General features: G+C 40.0%; 1 protein-coding gene and 1 long non-coding RNA gene across 2 annotated transcripts in view; one reads left to right on the top strand and one right to left on the bottom strand.

Moving 5' to 3' along the window:
• The window catches only part of camk1da (calcium/calmodulin-dependent protein kinase 1Da), an 83,314-nt gene that overhangs the window by 53,663 nt on the left and 15,365 nt on the right, over window positions 1-14,286 (bottom strand). The gene's annotated exons all lie outside the window — the stretch shown is intronic.
• Window positions 5,172-13,828, top strand: LOC146498650 (uncharacterized). Its single transcript, XR_014870373.1, has 2 exons — window positions 5,172-13,070; window positions 13,610-13,828. It is a non-coding gene; the product is annotated as an uncharacterized LOC146498650 (long non-coding RNA).

Raw genomic sequence — 14,286 nt, 5'->3', positions numbered from 1 at the left:
GCTCTTATTCATACTCTCTTACTCTGTCTGTGTGTGTCTCTCTCTCACACACACACACACACACAGACACACACAGAGCAGGATAATGTCAGCTCTGGAGGTCGGTGCTTGCCCGATCAATAATTAGCAGTTTAATCAAAGCAGAAGTGGTTGCCTCTGAATTGACTAATACACACACACACACATAACAGAAGGCCTGATAATGACAGAGCATGGACAAGGACAATTATACGGCACGAAACTAACGTCATCACCGGCAGAGCACAAACGCATGCACCATTATTTGCATGTGGTTTGAATACAAAGTAATCTGCTTGAATTGTGTCTCATTGTCTTGGTGGCCATTCAAAAAAAAAGAAAAAAAAAGATTACCACATAGAGGAAGCTCATGACATGCAAATGAGAAAAAAAAGTAACGGAAACCCAGAGTGGATAAAAAAGATTAGACAATAGGAGAAACTGGTCGATGAAATGTGGTTGGCACATAGGACGTGTGGACTGGTGGAGTTTGGGAAAGAAGCCATTTGGCTGTTCAAGATAAATATTTCACCTGAAGTAAAATTCACTGCTGGCTCACTGGGATTCCACCTCACGATTTTGTCACTGTTTATGCAGGTTCAATGAACCAGGAGAAAGAGGATGGGGAAGGGGCAACAACAGGATGTGATCTCACTTTGGGTTTGACACAGTGACAGTTGGCTTTGTTTTGTCGTATTTCATTAATTTAGGCAGAAGTACTTCAATCCAAAGGAAGGAAAAGTTTGTATATCACTGTATTTTGGCTCACCACTCGAAGGGACTGGCAGGTCAATAAATCTAGCAGGCATGGATACTTTGCCTATCCAAATGAATATAATGCCTTTTGTTTCAGAACTGCATTGATTAGCAATAAGGTATTACTTGACTTTGAGCTTGAGCACAACTTGAGTGAAGACCCATTACGTGTTCATTTTGTGTAGTAAATTCTGACCAATATTCTAGGTGGAGTAGTGTAATGACTCACCATAGGCTAAACCTATCGGCCCTTCAGCCCTAGGAGCAAAAAACGATGCAAGCCTTAATGCAAATGCAAGTCTTCAGCGCAAAATTTATTTAACGGCAAATATATCTGCTGTGTAAGGTTTTGTTATGTGTCAAAGTCTGACACAGTCAAACTATTCTGGAAAGTAGGAGAGACGTTCAGCAGGGTTAGCAGATATTTGGCGGATGTTCATTTTGGCAATGCTTGTAGCATCAAAAATAATCTCATTCTGTTATTTTCTGTTGCTTCTTAGAATCTTGGCGTTCCTTTTAGTTGCATTCACAGCTAGTTCAGATAGCATCTGCAGAGCTCAGACAAAAACATGCTGGCTGTGAATGCAGCGGGGGCTCCACACTGAGCAAAGTCTTTATCCGGAATCTGGAGAAATCACCTCAGAGATGAATTCGATGATGTGCCTAACAACACCCTAACAACATGTAACAACAAAGGCCCCAACTACTTGCTTTTTAAACAGCTGCTATATCTGCTACAGTAGCTTGAAAAGTTTAAAAGTAAAGTGTCTGTCAGCGTAAGGTGAGACACTTCCTTTGTATCGGCCTCATCCTCGACTGCTGGTGCCAGATGGATGTCCCAACCTGAGTTTGGTTCTGCTGGAGGTTTCTTCCTCTTAAAAGGGAGTTTTTCCTTCCCACTGTCGCCAAGTGCTTGCTCATAGGGGACCACCTGATTGCTGGGCTTTCTCTGTATTATTGTACAGTCTTTAACTTACACTTTACACCTCGAGTTGACTGTTGTTGTGATTTGGTGCTATGAAAATCAAACAGAACTGAATTAAACTGTGGAATGTAGTTCTTTACTTGACAATTTCAGAACATCTTTCAGCTGCTTTTATCTTTCTTTTCTTCTTCACAGGGTTCTCAACATCAGATGCCCTTCCAGACATAACTCTCCAGTAAGTTATGTCTCCTTCTGATCATGGGTTTGTCATGTTAAACTAATGTAACTGTCTATTTAATTAATTGGAAGCATCTTAGGTGGAAACTGTCATTAGAATATTATCCATAGCTTTAAGAACAGATTGAACTGTTTTTATGTTGTATACGTATATGTTGTAGCTCAGGAGGTAGAGCAGGTCACCTACTGATCGGAAGGTTGGTGGTTCGATCCCTGGCTCCTCCAGTCTGCATGCCAAGTATCCTTGGGCAAGATACTAACCCCAAGTTGCTCTCCGATGCATCCATCGGAGTATGAATGTGTGTGAATGTAGTTAGAAAGCACTCAGTGTAGATAAAGTGCTTGTGACAATGGGTGTGATTGGGTGAATGAGGCATGTTGTATAGAGCGCTTTGAGTACTCTGGGAGAGTAGAAAAGTGCTATATAAGAATCAGTACATTTACCATTTATGTCCCAATATGTTTTGAAATTTAACAGAAATTAATTCAACATTTAACTTTTTTCTATTGATAGTTTATGTGAACATTTAAAATCACTCTTTTTACAACAATATTGACAAAGAAATTACATCACAGATGATTATTCATTTATTTAGTTTTTTAATATTGCTGTTGTCCTCTGTTCAATTTGTCATTTAGTGGTGATGGTGTAGCTTCTGTCTCAGACTATCAGGTCTCAGCATGAATAATGGAATAAAAAGACCTCACAAAGCCTGAAGCAGTTTCAACCAGAAATTTCCCAAAAGACGTGGACACATTTTTTCTGCTTTGCTCCTCTGGCCTAACAGAAACAATATTTTAATTTTTAATATGGTTGTGCCATTAGGAGGAGAGCATAAAAAATACAATAAACAATACAAAAGGGAAAAAAATGGACATGAACAGTTACACAATATAACTTAGCTGATCAGTTATTTTATGTTTTAAATTCAAACGAGACAAAGAACTGTAACATGGATTACAGTGGATTTACCATGGCATTACAGTGTGCAAACATTTCATCATGCAATATCCCACCAAATTTATCAGAAGACCTTGTGTGGGGTTCTGACCCACAGGCAGAAGGCTGCTGATCTGAGTCACTATGGCAACGGGAGGTAAGGCGTGATAGATGAGGATTTTATTATGACTGTTGTCTAAATGAAATGGAGCAGAAAAACAAGTCAGGTGAATACAACAGACACATGCAGACGCACACGCTTTTTCAGCAAAACTTCTCTAGCCTAACTAGTCACCATATGTTAAAGACACAAACACTCGGAGTGAAAGAGAGCTGAGGAACCTCCTTCCATGTGTCTTCCTCCCTGTGTTTTGTGTGTGCGCGCTATATAGCTTTGTTGCAGAGCACGTAGGCTTAAATAGCACTGTTGCCACGGCAGCAATTAAGTGCCAATTATAGTCTGTATTCTCACTGTGGCTCTGACAGAAGAAGATGAAGACAAGACACAGAGAGCGCACTGAAAGAAAATGCCTGTACAGTCTTCTGCGCAATTAAGACCAAAATCCATCCTTAGATACAAGAATTGCCCCGACAGGGTAAATCCAACCCACTGTCAATTTGGGTGTGAATAATTCACTCTACTCCACCTCCAACAGATGGATCATGCATCCAACACTCTGTAGGACAAACATTAGGACAACATTCACAGGAACACGTGAACCCTGTGAGATTACTTCAGCTCAGCATCTGTAGCAAGCAGCTAATGAAAACAGATCAGTTGTCATAGCACACCACTGCTTTGTGTTTTTCTGAGCCTCTGAGCCAGGATGGGTTGAGCAGATCTTCTCTAACCGTGTGGGGTGGAGTCTGGAGTCTTGCCACTCTCCGGCCCGTTTTGCTCTAGCCCATTTTTCTCGCTGGTTCAGCTGGTTTATGACATCATTGATATCTCCAGAGCAGGATTAACTGGAAGCCAAAATGGAGATTCCTGTTCCTGCTGAGTGGTAATTCGGCTTTCCTGTGTTATTTGTATGAATCTCTGGGTCTTAAGAATGGAGCAAAGTGAAATACAAAATATTCATTGTGTTTCTCCATTTGCTGTGTAGTAGCCATGTCGTGAGTGTGCCAAAAACAAACAAACAAGTCGTTTAAACTACCCTTTTGCAGAGCGCAGTGTAACAATGCTCAACATTAACTCACAACATTAGTAGATCCACACATTTTCTAATTGGCTAATTGTCGGTCCGCCTGTGGCTCTCATTGGACTGCTGGGAGTTTAACTGAGAAACTGCTGTTAAATGTCATAATACCAAATGAATCAGTCTACCCAGTCCAGCGTTACTCACCTGAATTCAATAATATTTAGCACAACACAACAAAACTCTCCATTTGGAAGAGGTCTACTTGGTGTGGTACATTTTAGTTTTGAAAGCTAGCGGTACTTTAACTACAAAATGTGTGGCTGGTAAGGTTACCAGGCATAAAAAGCACTTATCTGAATCATCTTGCCCTCAGGAAATGTGCACGCTGCTGAGCTCGATGAAGCTGAAGACTTGAGTGTTGGCCATGTACTCAAAATCACTCGACTCTAAAGCATAAGGAACTGTAGCAACTGTATTTAGTTTAAATATATGTCCCCGGGATGCTCTTTGTCTATACAGTTGTATCAAACTGCTAGCATGGCACAAACACAAGCGCTCAGCCAACAAAGTAAATTGATGTTTGCTGATTTGGACAAATGAATACGTGATGTGAAATGAAACTATCTGCTGCAAAACAATGAAGATTTCCAACAAACTACAGCAAAAATAATATCACTTTCCCTCGTTGCATTCAGAAACATGTACATGAAACAGCTTTTTTACCCCTGGTTTCTGCTTAGATGGGCTGCTGATATGTCTCTGCTTTCATGTTTCTTTCTTTTCATTTACACTTTGAACAAAACGGATCTAGAATGTGAAAGAGTATAATCTGACACAGTACGGGGCCAAGATTTTAATCAGATCCATGTCACCCCCTCTGACATGCTCCGACTTTACTCGCCTGCACAGTGATCAAAGAAGATGAGTATCACAGTCATCACCATGCAACATGCTGTCAGTGCTCACAGCGGTTCATCGGTTAATCTATTCTACATGTACTTTATAGTAACTTCTATTGCTTAATGACCCCACCCCCCCACCCCCAATATGAACAGAATAACATCCATGAATATTATTAACAAGCTGATTCTGTCAGTGTTTGATTATGACATCCATGATACAAAACTTAATTAAATTAATTACATTTGTAGAAGATAAGAGACCAACACAGTAGTATAAGATGTGTGTAATTCAGTGGAAATGTGGAAGGACTGCACAGGAAAGAGACACAGACAAACAGTAATGAACAAGCGCTCTCTAACTCAGCTACTGAGGCATGGATTTACCATGGAAACAGCCTGGACCACTACTGGGATGTCAGGACACTCCCATTATGTTTACATTAATCACCATGGAAACAGCTTTGAGACTCGTGCGCGAGGAAGTGTGCGGACTTTAGATAATCCAATAAGACATGTGGAAGTGGAATACCCTGTTTATGTTCGCTACAAGGAACAAGTTTACAAGTAGATGAGAGGGACAGTCCTCCATTCAGCTTCTGTTATGTTTTCATATCAACCCTATAATGCTGGGCGTAGTTGTGTGTCGGGTGTGTCGTGGTGTTAACGGTTGGATCCAAGGACTATTGGCAATTACTGGTATATTGTAAACATGTAAGACTGTGGCTTTGGTTTTTATTGTTGCCTATAATGTGATGATTCCTAAAGATAACATTTCAGAATTACTTGATAGTCTTTGATAAAAACATGCAAATCAAAAATAAAATGCCCACAAAAGCGTCCATGTGGCACAAAAAAAAAAGGTGCAAGGCTGACTGCAGTGACGGCAACACAAACACTGCTAGCAGAACAGCAGAGCCTCGCAGTCGGTGCATGCTGAGCGCGAGACATATGGAGGGACCGAGAGAGCGAGAGGACATTGAAAAAATTGCAATGCCAGAAAGGGCTAAAGATAAAAAATGGGCATTTTTTTATTTATTGATTTATGTAAAAGGGACAGTTTGACATCAATCCAGTACAATACAGCGTGTTGTATTATTGTCCACAATGCACAAACAAGATTGACAACATTTAATTACATAAAGCACAGCACACTTTAAATACAAAACTACAAAGCATACTGTGTTCACATATATATAATCACACCTTAATGGTCATATTGGAGCATAAGTAATTCACACCAACATTTGTATCTGAGTGCATACTAATATAACCTTACATTGTCCCAACTTTAACCCAGTCCAATGACTGGGATATGAGAACAAAGATAAGACCTACATTTTAATGTTTTTGTTTTTTATCAGCAAAAGACGATTGATTTTATATTGCTGTATAGGTGTCCCTCTTTAGAACATCATGTTTAAAACCTGGTAGAATAAACAGTTTTGATGCTCACTGCATCAGAGAAAAGGACATTTTCAGTTGTCCCTTTCGTGACAACCCCAAAAATTTCAATATGACTCATCACTGATTTAACTGTATTAAGGACTTAAGTTATGTGAGATTAAGGGTGCGGCTGATTTGAGTGACAGGTGGCTACAGAAAACAGGGGCTGTAGCTGCCAGGCATTACCTCACCGAGCTATATGATGAATAATAAGACTGAGAAGCTATTTATGGACTCCCTGGTCCAGATATGTATTTTATTGTTTTATCACACAACCATAAGTTTGGTAATGTATCTAGCCTACCAGTTTCATTATCCATTTTTAACCATATAAAAGCAGTTTTCCTTGCAGCAATTCAAAATGAACCAAGCACCAAGAACAAGAACATATTATGATATTAAACCATTTTAACTGTGCAGCCGATGTCTGCTTATGTCCACTAATTAAAGTAGGGTAAATGAGGTCATGATGAGGAGCGCTCCAGCTGGTATATATTCAGTACATGTACTACGTCTTCATGTTGGAAATGAAAATGTATCCCCCAGAGTCTCTGTCTTTCTCTCCTCTGTACCGCCTCCCTTTCTCAGATCTGCTGTTTTGTGTGTGCTTCTTCGTAATAGTGGGAGGAGAGCACCACAATCAGTGAATACAACACTAAATCTTCTCAAATTGCTCCCTTAGCCCCACGTATACGTCACTTGCTAACCAAGTGCTAGCTGATAACTCCACCCTAAAAAAACATGTTCACTTCTGGCTCCAGCAAAACACCAAGAACGGGCAAACCACATGGTGGCATCAACATGGTTAAATCTTTTCTATACAGACTATGCTTAGGGTTAGAGTTGATCTATTACACACTGTGAGGAAACGTCACTGTTTAGGTGCTACACTATTATTATATCTCATTTATCCTAAGCTGAAGTCACTCTTCCAGTCACAGTTCATTGTGATTACATGATTTACTAAGTGTGTGGGTGGCTAGTGATACCATGTTCAGACAGGTGTACATCACGGCCTGACAATTCACTGAATGTACCTTGTTTGAGTTTAATAGAGGAGGATTAGTTCTCCCAGGAGTCTCTCTGTCACCGCCTAGACTTATGTTATCTAATCTAACTACGCTCTAAACCAGTGGTCCCCAACCCCCGGACCTCGTACCGGTACCGGTCCGTGAGTCGTTTGGTACCGGGCCGCGAGAGTTGAGGCTCAGGTGTGAAATGTATAGTTTTCAGGGTTTTTATCGGTTTTCAGCGTTATTTTGTTATTGTTTTTATCGTTAACTCGGTTTTCCTGGGTCTTTTCACGTGTGTTATGAATAAATCTTCTTTTTTTCAGTACCGGTACTAGTTTTATTTTGTTGTATTCATCCGCGACACCTTAAAGGCCGGTCCATGAAAATATTGTCGGGCATAAACCGGTCCGTGGCGCAAAAAAGGTTGGGGACCGCTGCTCTAAACGATTTCTTAATTAACGCAACAGTTCTAAACAAATGGACAGGTCTCTAATATGTGCACATATTATACGTTGTGTACATTGTATCATGAAACAATGGAACCTCTGCAGACAACATTGTGGCATTTGGAAGTGTAAAAGTGAGCTTTACCTGAATAAAAAGCTTAAAAAGTGCATTTATAGTAAAGGAGACTATGAATGAAAATGTTATTACAAAAAGGAAATAATGCCTTCTCATTGGCTGTCTAGTTTTATAGACATGTAACACAGTCATTAACAAGTCAGTCTTTGTCACCAATGGATACCTACGTTTGTGTGATATTTAATGATGGCATCAATATCAACAAGCCTACCGTAAATATTTAAAGGTGCTCCTTTTATGTCAGCAATAATAGGCAGTAGAGGTGGGAATCACCATACATCCCACGATACAATATTATCACAATACTTAACGCACGATACGATATTATTGCAATTTTTTAAAATATTTTGCGATATTCCGATTCTGTACATAAAGGTAAACTTTATCAATATTCATTTTATCTAATAACAAAGTCTCACATTCAGTCTTTCTCTCATTTCAGTTTCATTGTTGACAAACTGAACGGTTTGTATTACAGTCTAGTCCAACTTAACTGAACGCAACCATCTGGTACAATTATAGCTATTCTGAACTATGCAGTTTATGAAAACTATGCAGCCCCTTCAGCAACTGAAGAATTTGAAAGTAAATTAAAACAAAATATAATTTTACAATAAATAAAAAAGTTTTAAACTTATTTAAAATAAAACATGTCTTAAATTAAAATAAGTAAACTGTCATGTTTATTGCTGCCAAAAACAAGTGAAACACATTTGGACAGTGAAGGAATGTCAGGATTCTTGCTCAGAAAAAGGATCAACATGCTCTGAAGTCAGAGCACAAAAAACTTTTTTGTAACAAAATATCGATTTCTGCTGTCCCTGTATCGATACATTATTAGCAAACAAAATATCACGATGCTACACAGTATCGATTTTTTCCCCCACCCCTAATAGGCAGCACAGTTGCCATTACTAACACGCACATGCTCATACTTGTTTTTTTTCAATCTGGATAAACTATGTATTCACTTCTTGAGCAGCTCTGCCGTATTATTTTACAAGCACGCAAACTATACTGCCGTCACACCCAGACACAGTCACACGCTGCAGAACAGGTGTCAACATGATTGCGCTCCAGCATAACAGTTACTGCGTGAACTTTATTCTGGCTCTGTTCGACAGATTGTAAATCACTGCTAACTTCACAAACGCCCAAGTTACCCACACACACGAGCACAACAAGAAGAGTGTAATTGGTAGCAGAAGGTTGCTCAGAGTGGCCTCTGGGTTGCAGTCACTGGAATGAACTGTCACATCAGTGAAATGCATGAAATGCCGGCCCTTTATTAGGCCTGAAGGCTTCCCGGATGATGCAACCTAAAAATGATGTCAGCCCAGAATGATGCAGGCTCGATGAGTGAAGCAGGAGACATCTGTTTGGTTTTAAGGTGCTGCCAGGTTGAATTGGTTACCTTTGGTACCTTTCCAGTCTCTGTAATAAATGAAGCTAACAACGGCAGGCTGAGTGGTATTAATCCTCTCATTTAGCCTTAATTGGAGGATGTCGCTGACAAACAGACAGGAAACATGGGGGAAGAGGGGAATGGCATTATGTCTATGTGAAAGCCGATTAGAAGCATGCTTAGTGTAGAGGACATGACCGAGAAATGGATGTTTTACAGCAGGGACGTAGCTTGCGTTACTTTCATTGCCAATTCACAATGGAAAAAAAGAGTTTCCATAATGATTAAACAAGGTCAGTGCAGAAACCAGATTTTAACCTAGTGCTTTAACCTATTTGTTAACAAAAATGGGCGCCTTTAAGTGTATTTTCATGTACAATTCCTGCCCCAGGATTATGATACACTGAGCCAACGAGACTAAGTGGTGCTGTGTTAAGTAGTATAAAGTGCAAATCTACTTAAGAAGATGTGGTAGTTGCTTTACTCCGAATTCAAATGCTGAGTAAAGAATCTATTTTAATGCATATGCAAGATAGACTGTACATAGAAGAAAGAAAACATTTGTTTTTTTAGGACAGCAGGTTTGCTGAGCACAATCCTGAGTTCTTCAATTATAATGATCATAATGCATGTATGTATATTTGTGTGTGTATACCCAATATTCTCAATTTGTAGGCCCAGTTCCACAACCAGCAGAGGTGTATTGCAATTTTCCCAGTAAGTTAAATGCGTGTTTTGTAAGCTAATCAGTAAATCAGATTACTAGCTAGCAGGCAATACAGTGACTTAAAAATATAACAAACCATAATATTATCAGCTGGACACAAATGATGCTGTTTTAATAAATTAAAACTTATGTTGAATATTTTTAGCACCATCTCTTTTTATATCTTCAGCTTTACACTGAGAATTTTTATTCATTAACAGTAGGAGTTACAGAAAGATGGTTGATGTTATAAAGAGTAAGTTAAGTTGTGTGTTTTTTAAATATAACAACATTTTTTTACAGTCCTTGCTTCCTGTTTTGGCGCACCTGTCAATTAAAGTGGCCACATCCCACAGCCCAGTATCCCAGCGGATGAGTTCCATAACTGTGAACGTTCTTCTTAATCCAAGTTAGGGATTTTAACTGGAAGTCAAGTAGCCACTTTGAGAAGCTTTTGACATTTCTGCATTGGTTGTTCGTCCGGTGGGAAGAGTCAGGGAAGAGCTGTGGGAAAAGGGCGATCACTTTTCAAATTCGGACTTACTGAAGCTTCAACTGCATGTTAACACATTGATTCATTCATACATATTTAAGCATCTGAACACTCCCCTTTGGTCTAGTTTACATCGAGATGCTGAGAATACAGATCTGCATTCACAGCACTCTAAGGCTACGTTCACACTGCAGGTCTTAATGCTCAATTCCGATTTTTTGATCAAATCCGATTTTTTTGTCTGCTTGTTCACACTACAAATAAAATGCGACAGCAAACACGCTCTAGTGTGAACGCTCAAAGCGGCCGCATGCGCAAAAGAAGACGTCACACACAACGCGCTCTGTTTAGACCCAGAGCAACAGTATTGTTTGACTGATGGCCCTTAATATAAAGACTTTACGTTTCCCAATTTTGCTTTAAGTTATTTTGTTATTTACATAATAAATAATAACTAATAATTATCCTTATTGCTGTTTTAGAGGAGCGGTGCTTCAAAGGATAGTTGAAGATTTCTGTCAGAATCTGCAGATTATACAGTACAAAAAAAATGTTCACGTTTCTCCAACGTTGTCTTCCCAGCAGTTTCGCCAGGAAGCCTTCGCGATGTCTTCTCCGGAGCTGATAATTGGCGTCTGTCTTGTGTCGGTGACGTAAAAGATGGATTTAATGCGACTTGACCGTTCAAACAGCAGTCGCTTTCTGAAACATCGGATATGTATCGGATTCAGCACCACATACGAAAGTGACCCAGATCGGATTTGAAAATATCGGATTTGTGCCGTTCACACTGTCACACCATGATCGGATATGGGTCGCACAGGGTCAAAAAAATCGTATTTGATGTTCTTTCGCCTGCAGTGTGAACGTAGCCTAATGTGAGAGACAAATAACATTTTCCCAGACTGATTGGGGTAATAGCCAAACATTTTCTTTGATTAGTTTGAACTGCTGTGGGCATCACTTGCGATACTGTTTGTATCCCAGTGGGTTTTTAATTTCAGAAAGTTTCTGCTAATTAAATGATGAAGCACGCATCGGTTTAAGAGGGCTGACTGCATTTAATGTACATGTAAGCCCAGGCCCAAAGTGGCTTTCAGATATAGGACTCAAACCTATAAAGGCTTGTGCTTGCTTCAGCTGTTGCACAACATCTCTCTCTCTCGAAGTTTGAGACATTTTAAGACTTCAAGATTCAACATTGTGTTCTGCTCAAGGACGACATGAATGCAACTGGTCCAAGTCGAGCAAGATAAACAGCCACAGATACACACACATATGCACACACACACATTTATCTACGTGCAGTAGTGGGACTCAGTGAAAATAGGTCTGCTATAATACAGAAAAAGCCTCCAAGGTGAAGATGAGTGTGTGTGTGTACTGTATGTGTGTGTCACTGTAAAGTGTAACGCTTACCAAAACACAATGTGTATGTGAGTCATTTAATAATATTTAAATATGTGTGTGGGTGGGTATGCGTATTCGTTTTCGTATGTTTTATGTTTTCCACAGAAATTCCACAGGATTAAAATTTGGTGTGTGTGTGATATGTTGACATTTTGTTGGCACGGTGTGTTTTCAAGACCTGAGTCATGTATATCAGAGTGAGTCTGCCCTTCTGTGTTTGTGCTTTTGTGTGTTATTTTCTTGTGCTGTGTGTGTGTGTGTGCACCTATGGTCTGCCCTAAATTACCTGTCCAGAAGATAGAGTGTGTTCTGGCCAGCAGCAAAGCTCCTGCGGTGCTGCTTCCATTAATGGCAGCGAACTTTTACAATCTGATGGGCAACGGCTAAGTGTTACCACAGCAACACTACTGCATGCCTGCCAAATATTATTTGGGCACATCTTGTTATGTTATAACGAATCTGAGCCATCTAATTGCTATATATAAAGTTCTGAAAGGTTATTATGGTGAAATAAGAGTTGAGAAGCAAGTAAGTTGTTAAGAAAAAACAAACTATCTACAAAATTCAGAATGGCCCGTCCATTGATTACAATTAATCCCATATAAATGTATTTTAACTACTATGAAATGCCTTCGAGCAGCTAATACGAGCATTCCAGGATAAACTGCACAAAGTTTCAAGTGTATTATGTTCATAGGTAGAGATTACTTTTATATAAGTTAAACATGTAAACCAAAGAAAGCTGCGGAAGAAATAAGCAATAAAAAGCACTTAACTGTATATAAAAGATGGACAGTTTGTGGACTTGGACTGAAGCCCTAATTTTAGAACTGCAAAAATTAAGATATTGTGGTTTTTTAATATTTAATGACTGTATTAAAACAAAAAAACAAAAAAACGGTGGAAAGTTTTCAGTACCACTAGCGAGCTCCATCGGCAGAAACACAAACACAAGCTAATTAGTGCTAGCTAGCACTAGGGTTTCACTCACAAAAACACACAGACTGCTACTGCAATTAACTACACAACAAGCTATGCTGTTTGTCAGCTAACAGCATTAAAATACTCGAACACCATAAACAAAGTTAAGAGGTCCAGGTCAAAGGAGCTTGCAAAGAAAAGCGTCTGGACTTCTTTAAGTTGCTTGAAGACGTTTCACCTTCATCCGAGAAGCTTCCTCAGTTCTAAGGTCAAATGGTGGAGAGTCCCAGATTTAAACCTAGTGGGAGTGTCCCCCCACAGAGGGACAAAAGGGCCCGCTGATGATCCTCTAATTGCCTGAGCCAAGGTGTGAAACTGGGTGTGGGTCCCAATCAGCCAGAGTTTCGGGTGAGTTCATTGGGAAACCTGGCCCCACCTTATCATGCGAATTCCTGAGGTCTGGGTCCAGTTTCACACCTTGGCTCAGGCGATTAGAGGATCATCAGGGGGTCCTTTTGTCCCTCTGTGGGGGGATACTCCCACTAGGTTTATATCTGGGACTCTCCACCATTTGACCTTAGAACTGAAGAAGCTTCTCGGCTGAGAGGTGAAACGTCTTCAAGTAACTTCAAGAAGTCCAGACGCTTTTCTTTGCAAGCTCCTTTGACTACGATGACCTGGATGACTGAGAACCTTCACAGACTTAAGAGGTCCAGTTAAGTGAATCCATGGTCGTGTCCAAATTCATGGGCTGCATCCTCCTGAGGACCCAGCCTTCGCGGTCTACGTGGGTCGGGTCCTCAGAAGGTCGGGTAGGCCGGAAGTAAACGGCTGGGGAAATTGGACGGTCTAGCCTTCTGATTAGCGTCACCGCTATCTCGGTGGAGTTTAATAAACTCGGCCGTCTGCTCCTTGCTATGTAAAATATAACAGGACACTGGCGTAAATTCTTGACCGTCTCACACTTCTGTTTAATCAGTTTTCTGTTTGATGTTTATTCAGCTGTGTAAACCCACCAGGGGGATTAATAAAGTTTTATTTTATCTAATCTAAAAAAAAAAATTAGAGAAACCTTCAAATGTATACAAAATATGGATATGGGTCGACTTTTCTATATGGATCATATGTGCAAATTGACCTCAAATGCGATGTGATAGTGAAGTAAGCCACAGCTGTTGGGTAGCTGGGGGTAACTGAGGGAAATGTTTATGTCTAAGGAGTCGGTAACGAGGGTCAATTACTTTAATCAGCCGCTTAAATCAGATATTTTCAACTGTGCTTACTGGCATTGTGCCTTTTACAACACAGTAGGGTGTTTCATTCGTGATATCACTGTGTCGTTTCAATTTCTGTAGTAGTGCACGATAGGGGTGACAGTGTCTGGGACTCATTG

This window comes from Neolamprologus multifasciatus, chromosome 17 (assembly GCF_963576455.1).
Source record: "Neolamprologus multifasciatus chromosome 17, fNeoMul1.2, whole genome shotgun sequence".
Taxonomy (NCBI): Eukaryota; Metazoa; Chordata; class Actinopteri; order Cichliformes; family Cichlidae; genus Neolamprologus; species Neolamprologus multifasciatus.
This window is presented reverse-complemented; position numbering and strand designations above follow the sequence as displayed.